This window comes from Rhinolophus ferrumequinum, chromosome 2, assembly GCF_004115265.2.
Source record: "Rhinolophus ferrumequinum isolate MPI-CBG mRhiFer1 chromosome 2, mRhiFer1_v1.p, whole genome shotgun sequence".
Taxonomy (NCBI): domain Eukaryota; kingdom Metazoa; phylum Chordata; class Mammalia; order Chiroptera; family Rhinolophidae; genus Rhinolophus; species Rhinolophus ferrumequinum.
In genome coordinates, this window is record NC_046285.1 from 74406689 (window position 1) to 74421585 (window position 14897).

At 38.1% G+C, this 14897-nt stretch overlaps 1 protein-coding gene across 2 annotated transcripts in view; it reads left to right on the forward strand.

Annotated features, from left to right (window-relative positions):
* The first annotated feature begins 4151 nt into the window (after positions 1-4151).
* Positions 4152-14897, forward strand: part of ZBBX (zinc finger B-box domain containing) — a 112500-nt gene continuing 101754 nt past the window's right edge. For both annotated transcript variants that reach the window (XR_004425573.1, XM_033133959.1), the window contains exon 1: positions 4152-4211. The gene's annotated coding sequence lies outside the window, so the exon portion shown is untranslated. The remainder of the gene's footprint in view (positions 4212-14897) is intronic.

Below are 14897 nucleotides of genomic sequence, written 5' to 3' on the forward strand. Positions count from 1 at the left end.
TGGAAATTTATTTGCTGAAGAATTCTGTGTCATGAATGACAGCCAGAAATTACAATGCTGAAAAAAATTTATTAAAGGACAATGTCACCTCCTCACTTTTACTTTCTTTAAGTTTAGTCTTTTAGACACAATTAAATATATTTATATCATACTAATTTAGGTTTGGAGAAATCTTTTTGTGATTTTATGTTGACTCTAAAGCTCAATTATCCTTGACAATTTAAAAAATCCCATATGTATGTAATAAGATGTCAAGTGTCTGCCAAGGCATGAAGAAAGTAGATGCTCCCTTTCAAACGAAGGCTACATTGTAGGATTTGTAAAAAGGAGATGATAGAAAACTTGCTTTGTAAGCCTGACCTGACCCTGGACTTCTGCCTATAAAAGAGTTTAAAGAGCCAAGGAGTGGATTACTTTTGGAAAGCTGCTGGTTTATTTTGTGTTCCATCTCCCTTCAAAAGAGTAAGGCTTGGTATTATCAAAAATAATTTCAGTAGTTAAGAACATGATGTTCTCTAACTATAGAATGTACTTGTTTCATAGTTTATTTAATTCATTAAGGAAGGAACCAGCAGAATAGTAAAGCTGGTTTAGAAAAATTTGATAGGCTGACTATATATAAACATTGACAAAACTTGGTATGTGATTTTTAGGTTAAATACAAAACTGGTTAATGTACTACAGGGCAATAATACCCTAAACCCTGGGATTATTTTATCTAAAGGACAGAAATTATTTGCATATATAGATACAAATGATGTGAAAAATGTAGATGAAATAAAACTCACCAATTAACATGTAACTTTACAGTTACATGTAAAGTTTTAAAGACTTATGAATAGTATATGATAATCATAAAAAGTTACATTTTCTGGGAGAATAAGGTAATCTTTGAGTGGGCTCTTAGAACAGGCATTGAAAAGACGTTCCTTATCTTATTTCTATGTTTTGGACAATGTGAGTTAATAGTCCCTGACTGTCATTTCAAGCTGGTAAGATGTACATCAGTGGGTCCCTGTAGTTGGGGATACGGTGGACTGGTTTTTGATTCCCATCTGAGGAGTCAGAAGTGCAATTGTTAGGCTTGTCGGTTGCTGGTCTATGAGCCAAACAGGAGTGACTATTTTGGCTTTCCTGCACTCCCATAGCACGGCAGGGCAAAGTACATAAGATCACTTTTTGTAGGTCAGACATGGAACATGCAAACACATAACAGAAAGTGGGTCATTTAAAATTCTGTCCAGGAGGATTATTGAGACCCTGCAGAGAGAAGGGAGAATAATCACTTGATGCCTAGGGGCTCAGTGAGCAAAGGTCTGAGGAGAATGCATCACCAGCATCTAAAAGAATGCTGGTACGAGGTCCCCAGTGGTCTCTGGAAAATGGACAGCTTTGTCGACGTAAGAATGTCAAGACCTGTAGAGAATTTTAATAAAAACGTATTTGAGTCCAACAGGATATGCGTGGAAGCAAGATCACAATAGACTGAGAAAAATACCTTTTAGAATGATAATTTGCAGCTTCTCTTATACATTTGGAATTAAGGGACCATAAGGAAGATTATGTGAAGGCAGGATGAGGATGGAATTACAGGATAGTTAAGATTATGTGCTCTCTTGCAGGTGGTCAAGCTTTAGAAGAAGGGGTCTAAAAAGAGGCATTTCAGAAAACATTTGTTAGCCTAGATGTACAGAAACAATGGACAGAGCTTGCTTATGGCAAAGATAAACCTTTTATTAGAAAAGTTATATGCCTGCTGCATGACTACCCACCATGACCTGCCCCGTTTGGAATTTATGATCAGATCACCCTGTGAGGTTACTTTCTTATAGAACCCATTTTTCTTCCACAGCTTGAAACAACTGGCAGGCAGAGTACAAGTCAAGTTAGGACTTCGATGCTTTAATCCTTATCCTTTCCTTTGATCTTAATGTAAGCAATTAATAAGACTAAAGCAAGAATGGATGATGAGGAATTGAAACATAATCCTTTCTTCACAGGTCCTTGATTTCAGGCTTGCCTGCAGTAAGTAGGCCCAACCACTGCAGAAGGAAAAAAAAAAAAAAAAAAACCTTACTGCTAAATCACAGGCAAAGTTTTGACTGGAAATTTTTCTTCTCTTCTAAAAAAATTTTATTACCTGTGAGTGACCAACAAAGTCATGACACCTGCCACAAATTTCCTACAGACAGCAGGTGGCCTACCAAATACAACATAAGGTTGCTTAATGCGTTTGGCTTGCTTAATGGAAGTGTGTGTGTGTGTGTGTGTGTGTGTGTGTGTGTGTGTGAGAGAGAGAGAGAGAGAGACAGAATGAGAGAAAGAGAAGGAATGATGTGCCTTTTTCAGCATGACCTTGCAGCTATCCTTTGAATTTAATAAGTCTGTGCTCTCAATTTCTTCCCTGTGGGTAATTTTTATCTCTTTAAATTAAATATCCTTAGCTCAGAAATCTTGCGTTCAAATCTTGTGTTCTCACTGGTACAATGAAGCATGAATTTACAAAAACCCTCAGGAATACTGTGCTCCTGATACAGACATGGAAAAGTATTTACAGAATTGTTGGTGTGTCAGTTAAATGCACTCTACTTCAGGATATTGGCTCTCTAGAGGTGTCATTGTTTTTATATGTTTCATTTCATTTTGTCACTAATCATGGTTCTGAAAGACAAATACTTCATATGTTTCATTTTATTATGTAACATGGCATGGGTTTACATTTGGCTCTGCTTTTCTTTGCATAACTGTACATGAGCTAAGATAGTCTCCTAAATATAAGTAAGATAATGTTCCTTTAATGCTTTTGAAATGTACCGCAATATTTTCTACATTATTTTTATGAGTTTAATTCTACTATTGCACCAGTAAATGCATTTTGAGAATTCTTTTCTGAAGCAAAAAAGTTCTGTACATAAGTGATCAGAGGTTTTATGTAAAATACTACTGTTGATTAGGTCAGAAGTGAAGTTTGTTTACTGATCCTTGTCTGGAATGTTCCTTACCCTGACTGCCCATCTCTTTCTCCCTGCCTGCATTCAGATACTTCCCGGACCATCTTACCAAAGTTTGAACTCTTAATTATTTTCAATTTCTTTTTTCTGCTCTGTCTTTAAAGCACCTGACATACGAGGTCTGACCATTAAGGTGCAAGGATATTGTTAAACTTTTTTGATATCAGAGGGATCATTCATTAAGAATTTGCACCAACTGGACAAAGAGTTAACCAAGTTTACTATTTGGAAGTGCTGAAAATGTGTGAAAAATTTAGACGATCTGAACATTTTGCCAACAATGCATGGCTCTTGCATCACCACAAATGCACCAGCTCACACAGCCCTGTTTGTGAGGGAGTTTTTAGCCAGTAAACAAATAACTGTATTGGAACATCCTCCCTTCTCACCTGATCTGGCTCCCGATGACTTCTTTCTTTGCCCAAAGTAAAGGAAATATTGAAAGAAAGACATTTTGATGACATTCGGGACATCAAGGGTAATATGAAGACAACAGCTCTGATGCCATTCCAGAAAAAGAGTTCCAAAATTGCTTTGAAGGGTGGACTAAGTGCTGGCGACGGTGCATAGCTTCCCAAGGGGAGTACTTCAAAGGTGACCTTAGTGATATTCAGCAATGAGGTATGTAGCACTTTTTCTAGGGTGAGTTCCCGAACTAGTCATACCTCAATTTGGTACAAAGGAAAAGAAGAGTTCTGAGTTTGCCAAGAAACCTAGGTTTTAGTCTTGACTTTCTTTGTTGTGATCTTTGAAATGTATGTGGGATTTCTGAACTACTTGGGTTAATTCTTTTTGGGTCTGTCTTTCGTTAATTTTGTAATTTGGAGTTGTTATTTAAACTTTCTATTCCTTAGTTTTCTTAGATATAAATTGGGCTGTTATGAGAATGAATTAGATATTACAAATCGATCTCCTAGAATAGTGCTTGGAATATAGTAGGGACTCAGTAAGCGTTAGTTAACTGTTATCTCCTCCAGAAGAAAGCCTCCAGGGTCTGCTTCCTCGCCCTTCCCTCTTTCACTCCCTTTCCTCGTTTCTTGGTAGGGCTCCCTTGCTCCCTCTGCGGGCCTGCAGTGGCAGGATCAAGCGTTCTGGTTGCTATGGTACCGATGTAACGCGGTAACCAAAGAGACCAAGGCCGGAAGCTCTGGGCAGCTACTTGGGGCCCGCGGAGGTGATGCTGCAGCTTGGGGTCTCCAGGTAAGCTGGCTAGCGGCGGACGGGAGCCCGCGGAGTCGACTTAGTGAGGGAGCGCGTGGGGTCTGGGCAGTGAGAGGAGCCCGGTGGGACGGCGGGAAAGGGGACTGGGCTGGAGTGGAGCTGGGACGCCCGGCCCGCTGGGGTTGGATGAGCCCCTGACATGTGCCCGACACAGTGCCGGGCCCGTGGGCAGCAAGACGTGGCCTTGACCTCAGGAGTTGAAAGTTTTTTTTCCTATAAACAAACGACTTCCCGGCCCATGGTGCTAATGGAAGCCTGAACCGAGGGTGAACCCCAGACAGCGAAAGCGGACCTTGAAGAATGTACCCCTTCCACAACCCACTCTTTTAAAATGCTAGCCTCTTTTATCCTGTGAACTTATTTGCGTCTTATGAAAAATTTGGTGCCCTGAAAAAGCATTGTCACACCCACTTTTGTAGCCTCCTTTCTGTATAGGTGGCCACATGCACCCACTTCATTCTAGAAGTAACTACACTCCTCCCAAGTAAGGGTCTCAGAGAGGGGTACCACATTCCTGAGAACTCAGAAGCTCTGGAACTTCTTTCTTTCCCAAATCAGCATTAGAGATGCTCAGATATGTAGGTTCAGGTATGTATTTTTTTTGAACCCTGACTTTTTAAATTCAGAGTTAGTCTCAAAAAAAAAGTTATACAAAGTTGAAGCGTCACACTATTAAAACTATACAAACTGTATGCTAATGGCAAGTGAAAAAACACACACAAAAAACCAAAAACCAAAAAAGCAAAAACAAAACCCTCTGCCTCCCTTCCTCTACTACCTTATCTTAGTAGCTACATAGAGGCTTGCCATGATCTACTGTAATATTGCTGGTTATACTAGGTATTATAAATTCATTATTTGAAAGTACCTCCGTCCTTTGTTTATTTCCTTCAAAACAATACTTTCCACAATTATTTTATTTTTAATTTTTTCTTCCTTCCTTCACCAGAGTGTAAGTTCAGGGATGATTGGTACTATACCTGTCGGTCCACCTTGTTCCTTAGTGCTTACCCTGATACCTGGCACAGAAGAGGTGTTCAATGTATATTTGTTGAAAGTCTGGTAGGATATGTGGAAAAAAGAAACAAGAAGATTTGTTGAAGTGGAAAAGAAGATGATGTGTTTGTTTAAAATTTTTTTTTATGCGCAATAACTTCAAAGCAGTAGAAAAAAATTAAAACTTAGCACATTATTATTGACAGTACACTATTTGTAGGCACACTACTAACTGCTGGGAATTCAAGATCAATGGTAGGACTGCCTTCAAATATTTGAGATACTCGGGGAAACAACATCTATATAAGCAAAGCAGCAACAACAACAAAATAATACAAGGCAGCAGTAATAGTAAATGAGTGTAATACACAGGATGTCTTTAGAGGAGAAGCTCACTTTTGATGGAAGAAAGTTTCATTGTAGAGATATCCTTCACACTGAGCATTGAATAGAATAAAACTTGGCCAGCAGAGTAGTGGAAAATAAAGATTGGGATGAATAATGGAGGATGTTAAGTACCAAGCAGAGCAAGGTTTTGTTTTTTTGTTTTTGTTTTCGGTTTTGTTTTTTCCTTCCCTTTGGCTATGGGGAACTATTTAGAGACAAAAATTTGTGACCTCATATTACATGGAAGCAATCTGACACCCAAACAATTTTTAATGGTGTTTAAATTTATTGCTGTAAAATTTAGAAAACATTTGATGTCAAACAGTTCTTTTTCCAAATTTCCATTTCACTACAGGTTAAGAGTCTGAAAGGTGAGAATGCTATGAATTAATCATTTTAAGTATATAGAACCATATATAGATTTCAAGTCTTAAGAAGAGCTAACAGGAGTGGAATAAAATTGTGATTTCTGGATTTGTCACCAATCTTGGACAAATGCCTTAATTTTCCCATTCGTAAGGTATTCACAAGTGAACACGTAGTGCAATAGTGGGTTGTAGGAGAATGAGTGGAATAGGTTAAATATATGGAAGAGCTTAGGTTTCTGAAAGGTATGATTTATAAATTTAACACTTTCATTGTTATTTGTAATCATATAAAGTTTTTAATTGAGATACAGAATTAATAATTATATATTGCTTTACAGTTGTGCCTTTCAAGTTTTTTTTTGTTTGTTTTAGGTGCACAAAACAAAGTAATAGTTAGACGTTTATCATTTATATCCCTCACACTGTGTCAACCCCCCTCCCCCATCCACTATCCCTCTGACATCGCACACAGCCATTACATTACACTGTCTCTATTCCTAATGCTGTACTCCGCTTCTTGTAACTATATACATACATACATATATATATATATATATATATATATATATAAACTTGTAATTGACATTCATTATTGCTCAGCTTTAGCTTCAGGTGTACAGTGCAGTGATCAGTCATCTACATCTTCCCTGAGGTGGTCTCCCTAACGAGACAAGTGTCCATCGGATACCCTACAAAATCTTTACAACATTATTGATTACATTCCCCAAATTAACTTTCGTAACCCCGGGGCCATCTTGTGGTTACTGACTGTGCTTTCTAATCCCCTCACCTTCCCCCTTATGCCCTCCCCCCCTCCCATCTAGCAACCCTCAGTTTTTCCTCTATGTCTCTGAAACTATTTCTGATTAGTTCATTCATTTATTATTTTCTTTAGATTCCACATATGAGATCATATGATATTCACCTTTCTCTGTCTGACTTATGTCACTTAACATAATGTTCTCTAGGTCCATCCATGTTGTTGCAAATGGTAAGATTTCTTTCTTCTTTATGGCTGCGTAATACTCCATTGTATAAATGTACCACAGTTTCTTAATCCAGTCATCTACCGATAGGCATTTTGGTTGTTTCCATGTCTTGACTATTGTGTATAGTGCTGCAATAAACATAGGAGTGCATAAATTTTTTGGAATTAGAGTTTTGGATTTCTCCAGCTAGATACCTAGGAGTGGAATTGCTGGATCATAAGGTAGTTCCATTTTCAGATTTTTGAGATACCTCCATACTGTTTTCCATAGTGGCTGCACCAATCTGCAATCCCACCAACAGTGCACAAACGTTCCCTTTTCTCCACATCCTCGCCAGCACTTGTTGTTAGTTGATTTATTGATGATAGCCATTTTGACTGGGGTGAGGTGGTATCTCATTGTGATTTTTATTTGCATTTCTCTAATGGTTAGTGAGGTTGAGCATTTTTTCATATGTCTGTTTGCCATCTATATGTCCTTCTTAGAAAAATATCACTTCATGTCCTCTGCCCATTTTTTAATTGGGTTGTTGTTTTTTTGGGGTTGAGTTTTTTATAAATTTTGGATATTAACTCCTTATCAGATATATCATTGGCAAATATCTTCTCCCATTCAGTAGGATCCCTTTTTGTTTTATTGATGGTTTCCTTTGCTGTGAAAAAAATTTCAGTTTAATGTAATCCCACATGTTTATTTTTTCTCTTACTTCCCTTGCCCGAGGGGATATATCAGTAAAAATCTCACTCCGGGTAATGTCTGTAAAGTTTCTTCCTATATTTTCTTCTCGGAATTTCATGGTTTCAGATCTTACATTTAAGTCTTTAAGCCATTTTGAATTTATTTTTATATATGGTGTAAGGAGGAGGACCAGCTTCATTTTTTTGCATGTGTCTGTCCAGGTTTCCCAGCACCATTTATTGAATAGACTGTCTTTACCCCACCTTAAATCTTGCTTCTCTTGTCATAGATTAAATGACCATATAGGCATGGATTTATTTCTGGGCTCTATTCTGTTCCATTGATCTATGTGTCTGTTTTTATGCCAGTACATGCTGTTTTGATTACTGTACCCTTGTAGTATAATTTGATGTCAGGTATCGTTATACCTCCCACTTTGTTCTTATTTCTCAAGATTGTTGAGGCTATCTGGGGTCTTTTATGGTTCCATTTAAATTTTAGGATTATATGTTCTATTTCTGTGAAAAACATCATTGGTAGTTTGATAGGAATTGCTTTGAATATGTATATTGCCTTAGGCAGTATGGACATTTTAACTATATTAATTCTTCCTATCCACGAACATGGTATGTGTTTCCATCCATTTGTATCTTCTTTCATTTCTTTCTTCAGTGTCTTATAATTTTCTGAGTCCAGATCTTTTACTTCTTTGGTTAAATTTATTTCCAGGTATTTCATAGTCTTTGAAACAATTGTAAATGGGATTATTTTTTAATTTCTCCTTCTGATGTTTTATTATTGGTATATAAAATGCAACTGATTTCTGAATATTTATTTTGTATCCTGCTACTCTACTAAATTCATTTATCAGCTCGAATAGTTTCTCGTTGGAGTCTTTAGGGTTCTCTATATATAGTGTCACGTCATATGCATGATTGTTGTGGCTAGAACTTCCAGCACTATGTTGAATAGAAGTGGAGAATGTCACCAACCTTGCCTCGTTCCTGATCTTAAGGGGAATGGTTTTAGCTTTTCCCCATTGAGTATGATGTTAGCTGTGGGTTTATCATATATGGCCTTTATTATATTGAGATATGATCCCTATTCCCACTTTCTTAAGGGTTTTTGTCATAAATGGCTGCTGGATTTTGTAAAATGCTTTTTCTGCATCTATTGATATGATCATATGATTTTTATTTTTCATTTTGTTAATGTGGTGTATCACATTAATTGATTTTCGGATGTTGAACCACCCTTGCATACCAGGGATGAATCCCACTTGATCATGGTGTATAATCTTTTTAATGTATTGCTGAATTCTGTTCATTAATATTTTGTTGAGGATTTTTGCATCTATGTTCATTAGAGATATCGGCCTGTAGTTTTCTTTTTTTTGTAGTGTCTTGTCTGATTTTGGGATCAGGGTGATAGTGGCCTCGTAAAATGTGTTTGGGAGCCTTTCCTCCTTCTGGATTTTTTGGAAGAGCTTGAGAACAATAGGTGATAATTCTTTTTTGAATATTTTGTAAAATTCACCTGTAATGCCTTCTGGTCCAGGGCTTTTGTTTGTTGGGAGATTTTTGATTACTGCTTCAATTTCCCTGGTGGTAATCAGTCTATTCAGGTTTTCTGTTTCTTCTTGTTAAACTTGGAAGGTTGTATGCCTCTAGAAAATTGTCCATTTCTTCCAGATTGTCAAATTTGTTAGCATATAGTTGCTCATAGTAATTTCTTAAAATTTTTTGTATTTCTGTGGTATCTGTTGTCACTTCTCCTCTTTCATTTCTGATTTTATTAATTTGGGTCCTCTCTCTTTTTTTAATGAGTCTGGCTAAAGGTTTGTTGATTTTGTTTATCTTCTCTAAAAACCAACTCTTGGATTCATTGATCTTTCATATTGTTTTTCTGGTTTCTATTTCATTTATTTCCACTCTGATCTTTATTATCTCCTCCCTTGTACTCCCTTTGGGCTTATTTTGCTGTTCTTTTTCCAGATCCCTTAAGTGAAGATAAACTGTTGATTAGTGATTTTTCTTGTTTCTTTAGGTAGGCCTGCAATGCTATGAATTTCCCTCTTAGGACTGCTTTCACTGCATTCTATAGATTTTGGGTGATTGTGTTTTCATTTTCGTTTGTCTCGAGATATCTTTTGATTTCTTCCTTGATCTCATGGTTGACCATTCATTATTTAGTAACATGTTATTCAGCTTCCATGAATTGGTGTGTCTTCCAGTTTTTTTCCTGTAGTTCATTTCTAATTTCGTAGCACTGTGGTCAGAGAAAGCAATTGGTATGATTTCAATTTTCTTAAATTTATCAAGACTTGTTTTGTGGCATAACATGTGGTCTATCTTGGAAAATGTTCCATGTGCGCTTGAGAAAAACATGTATTCTGCAGCTTTGGGGTGAAATGCTCTGAAAATATCGATTAAATCCAAGTGGTCCAATGTGTCATGTAAGGCCATTGTTTCCATATTGATTTTCTGTCTGGAAGACCTGTCCCTTGTTGTCAGAGGTGTGTTGAAGTCCCCTACTATGATAGTGTTACTGTTGATCTCTGTCTTTATGTCAGTCAATATCTCTTTTATATATTTAGGTGCTCCTATGTTGGGTGCATAGATGTTAACTAGGGTTATGTCCTCTTGTCGGATCGATCCCTTTATTATTATATAGTACCCATCTTTGTCTTTTAATATAGTCTTCATTTTAAAGCCTATTTTGTCAGATATAAGTATTGCAACTTCAGCTTTTTTCTCATTTCCATTTGCATGAAATATCTTACTCCAACCCTTCACTTTCAGCCTGTGTGTGTCTTTTGATCTGAGGTGAGTCTCTTGTATACAGCATGTACAAGGGTCTTGCTTTCTTATTCACTCAGTCACCCTATTTCTTTTGATTGGAGCATTTAATCCATTTATATTTAAAGTGATTATTGATAGGTACATAGTTATTGCCATTTAAAAATTTGTAGTTAGATTGTTTTCATCTTTCTTCTGTTTACAGAAGTCCTTTTAATATTTCCTGCAATGCTGGCTTGGTAGTAATAAATTCCTTTAGTTTATTATTTTCTGGGACGCTCTTTATCTCTTCTTCAATTTTAAATGATAGCCTTGCTGGATACAACAATCTAAGTTGTAGGCCTTTGTTTTCCATCACTTTGAGTATCTCCTGCCACTCCTTCCTGGCCTGCAATGTTTCTGTAGAAAAGTCATTTGATAGTCTTATGGGAGTTCCCTTGTATGTAACCCTCCGTCTTTCTCTTGCTGCTTTTAGGATTCTCTCTTTATCTTTAACTTTTGCCATTTTAACTATAATGTGTTTTTTTGTGGACCTGTTTGGGTTTTTCCTGATTGGAACTCTCTGTACTTCCTGGGCTTGTATGTTGGTTTCTTTCACCAGGTTAGGGAAGTTTCCGGACATTATTACTTCAAATATGTTCTCAATCCCTTGCTTGCTCTCTTCACCTTCTGGTATTCCTGTGATGTGCATGTTGCGCTTGATGTTATCCCAGAGGTCTCTTAGGCCATCCTCATTGTTTTTTATTCTTTTTTCTTTCTGTTGTTCCGTTTGGGTGATCTCTGCTAACTTGTCTTCTAAGTCTCTGATTCGATCCTCTGCTTCACTTAACCTGCTGGTAATTCCTTCAAGTGTGTTTTTTATTTCAGTTATTGTATTCTTTAGTTCTAACTTGTTGTTCATTATGATTTCTCTATCCTTCTTTATGTCGTCACTAAGCTCCTTAAACATTCTTATCATCAGTGTTCTGAACTCTGACCCTCTCAGGTTGGTTGCCTCTATTTTATTTGGTTCCAATTTTGGAGGATTCTTCTGTTCTTTTATTTGGGACATGTTTCTTTGTTTCCCCATTCTGGTTAACTCTCTGTGTTTGCTTCGATGTATTAGGTAGATGCCCTAGGGTTCTTAGTTTTTGCTGGGTTATCTTATGTAGTTTGTGTCCTTTATGTTTGACTTGTACCACTTCCTTCTTCTCCTCTACGTGTGCCCCAAAGGTGACTCTTGTATTGTGTATATCGTCCTGTTAAAGTGGATCTTTAATTGCTTTTGGCTTCTGAGTAGGTGGGATTGACTCCTAGGCTGACTAGTTGTGAGACTTGGCTCTCACCACAGCAGGATGTTCTGCTGTGTGAAGGTTGACCGCTTAAATGAGGTTTGGCCTCTATGGGCTCTTGTGCCTGTAGAGTATTACCTCTGGGTGTGTCACTTATAGGTCAAACCCAGCAGTACTCTGGTTTGGTCTGGAATTGGCCTCTGGGTGTGTTGAATCTTGTGCCTCTTAAGCTGGGCCCTGGTGAAGGGCAATTTAAGAACAAAGCAAACCACCAAGCACAACAACAACAAAGAAAAAATCAAATACATTCACATGTAAAAACAAATGATAACCCACACTCAACACAGGCAAAGATATCAAATATATAAAAACAAAACAAAACAAAAAAAGCAGCGCCAGTCTTGGCTTAAGCCCACCAAGTAATCTCCAGGTTGTCCTCTGCTGTACCAAAGAGTCCTCTGCGTATTGTGCAGGCAGAGCTGGTTACCTGGTGCCCAGAGTGACCTTGTGACTACAGATTTAGATGAGTGGGGCTAATGTGTCTGGATGGTAGTTTCTACAAAGTCAGTGCAGTTTGTGTTCTTCCCTGCACGTATGTGCACTTAGAGTGAGCACCACCAGCCCTGTGCCCAGTTCTCCTGAGTCTTAGGGCACTTCTTCCGTGTGTGTGTGTGTGTGCGTGTGTGTGTGTGTGTGTATGCCGGGTGGGAGATTTCTGAGCTGTTGAAAGCCCAGAGCTGCGTTTGCTGCCTAGTGCTGATCCCTGGGAGTGTCTCCGCAGTTGTAATTGCCCTGACCTAGGCAGGCCAGAAAGGGTGGGGGCTGGGGATGGAGGGGTCTTCTCTCTCCCAGCCCAGCCGTGTCACACTCTTCCCGCAGGCCAGAAAAGATGGTGGCTGGGGGTCGAGAAGTCTCTTCTCTCCCAGCCCAGCAAAATTGCACTCTTCCTCGCATCTTCCCTGGGTCAGAGCTGCAAGCGGGTCTTCCCAGAACCTGAGCACTACGGCTCCTCTGTAATCTGAAACTACTTCTCAGTTCAGGGGCCAGCTTAAGTCTCTGGAAGAGTGGGGGTAGGATTGGGAGAGTGGGGGGAGGGTCCCAGGTATGGAGTTTGTATCCTTTGTCCAACCTAGGGCCCAGCTGGAGGTCTCAGCTGAGGTTACTGCCTCAAATGCTGGATATGTTGCCCTCTTGGCGGGAGAGATCAGCTGTGGAATGCAGGGAAAGAGCCCACCTCCTGGTTTTTGTGGTCTCTATTCCATCCTGGGATCCCCTGTGTCTCTGCAGCCGAGGATGCTGGCCACGCCTTCACAGCCGTGGAGGCGGCTGTGTCTCCACTCTGCTCCCTTTCCTCTTCCCCTGCTTGCCCAATTTGCCCACCTTCAAGTAATCCTAGTCCAAGTCTCTTAGCTGTTCTGTAAGATGAGCAGAGAGTCCTTTGATGGGTTACAGATGTTCCGTTTGTGGTAAGATCTGGAGGAGAACTCAAGAAGTCCACCTCGCTGCCGCAATTCCGTGCAAAAGGTCTGGCTGCTTGTCTAGCGAAAGCCAAAACTCGAGAGCTCAAGTGTTTTTTTTTAAGCTGTAGAAAAGTTTATTTATATTAAATCTGACCCAGAGGCCCATTATGTAAAATAGATGAAATCAGAGAAGCTGTGGACAAAGCAGAGCCTTTGATGCTCTCCTCACTTCCTTTTCAAGGTAGTTTCTAACACTTCCCCTTCCCTTGTATCTAAAGGCAACTTTCTCAGTTGTTCACTAGGGAACTTGGTCATGGAATGTAAAAAAATGGGTGACTTGAGTACCATTTAGTGCCCTGAAGTGGTTTATTAAATAAGTGTTTATTTATCAAATAGGTGGTTTGGCTGGAAGATTGAGTGCAATTTGGAAGTCAATACCAAATTTTCTTTCAGGGCCGGTGTAGGAGAAAATGGCTTATACTTATTTAGTGGGCCAGTCAAGCACAAGATAATATGCTAGGGATTATGTATTATCAGTCTTTTCCTTATTTTAAAACAAAAAGATTCAAAAATACATATATATATGTATTTATATATATATTTTTAGAATATTTACATATATATTTATATATATATTTAGAATAAAGGTAATATCAGAGAAAATATTAAAGGTACAATTCTTTTAAAATTTTAAAACTACTATTTTTATTTAGATTTATTTTCATTTAACATTTCTTGCTTGGGTTTCTGATTTCTAAATACTATGGTAAACATTTTAATCCATCCAAAAGAGCTTGCTTATTAGACCCTTTTTAAATATGTGCTAACGTAAAGAAAAATCCTATTTATAGACTTTTAAGTTTTCAGGTCTAAGATTATCTGGGTCATTAGAAGAATCAACTAACCTTGGATAAGTTTTCAGTTACAATAATTTGCCCTCCTTGAGAACAATGATTTCCCAACCCTCCCATTCTGCCCATGGTATGATGATAAATTCTTTAGGAGGCTAGGGAAACTCTTGATGAATTATCTGAGTTCTAGATTTATAGCTCATTGTCATTCTGTGGCAGCTGCCTTCGGTGCTTGGCTTGCATTCCCAGAATGAGAACTGTGTAGAAAGATCATCAAAGCATCATGGACAATATTGGGTCACACTGTGTGTATATGTGTGGGGAAGAATAAGGTTGGGGACAGAAGAGTGATGCAGCCCAATAAATCAAGTAACTACAAAATTTTCCAAAACCAACTGAATTTTTGGTATTTCATTACAAGAAAAAAAATTGAATGACCAAAGGTCAAATGGAACTCTGAGGTTTGCGTAATAGGTATTTTATCTGTATTTCCCTGGTTCATTAGGTGACTAAATTTTTGTGCTTTGCTATTCTTCCTACTAATGTTGTTATATCCTAGCTGTCCCAAGAAAGGTGACTAATTCTCTGTTGGTTTTATGTAAGGAAACTGGCAGAACAGCATGACTCACAATTAAAATCTTCCTTTTTCCTTCATACAAGAAAATTGGCTTATGTGTGTGACTCGATAAAACACTTAATTGAGAAGAAGCCATACTAATTGCATTCAGTGAAGTGAAATACCCCCTGAATAAGACCATTTATTGGTTAAATCACATTATAAGCAGAGCTATAAATATGAATCATTTCATCCTAATGAAATTCAAAGACTTTTTTTTCATTCATTTCAGACTTTGTGTATCAGATCAG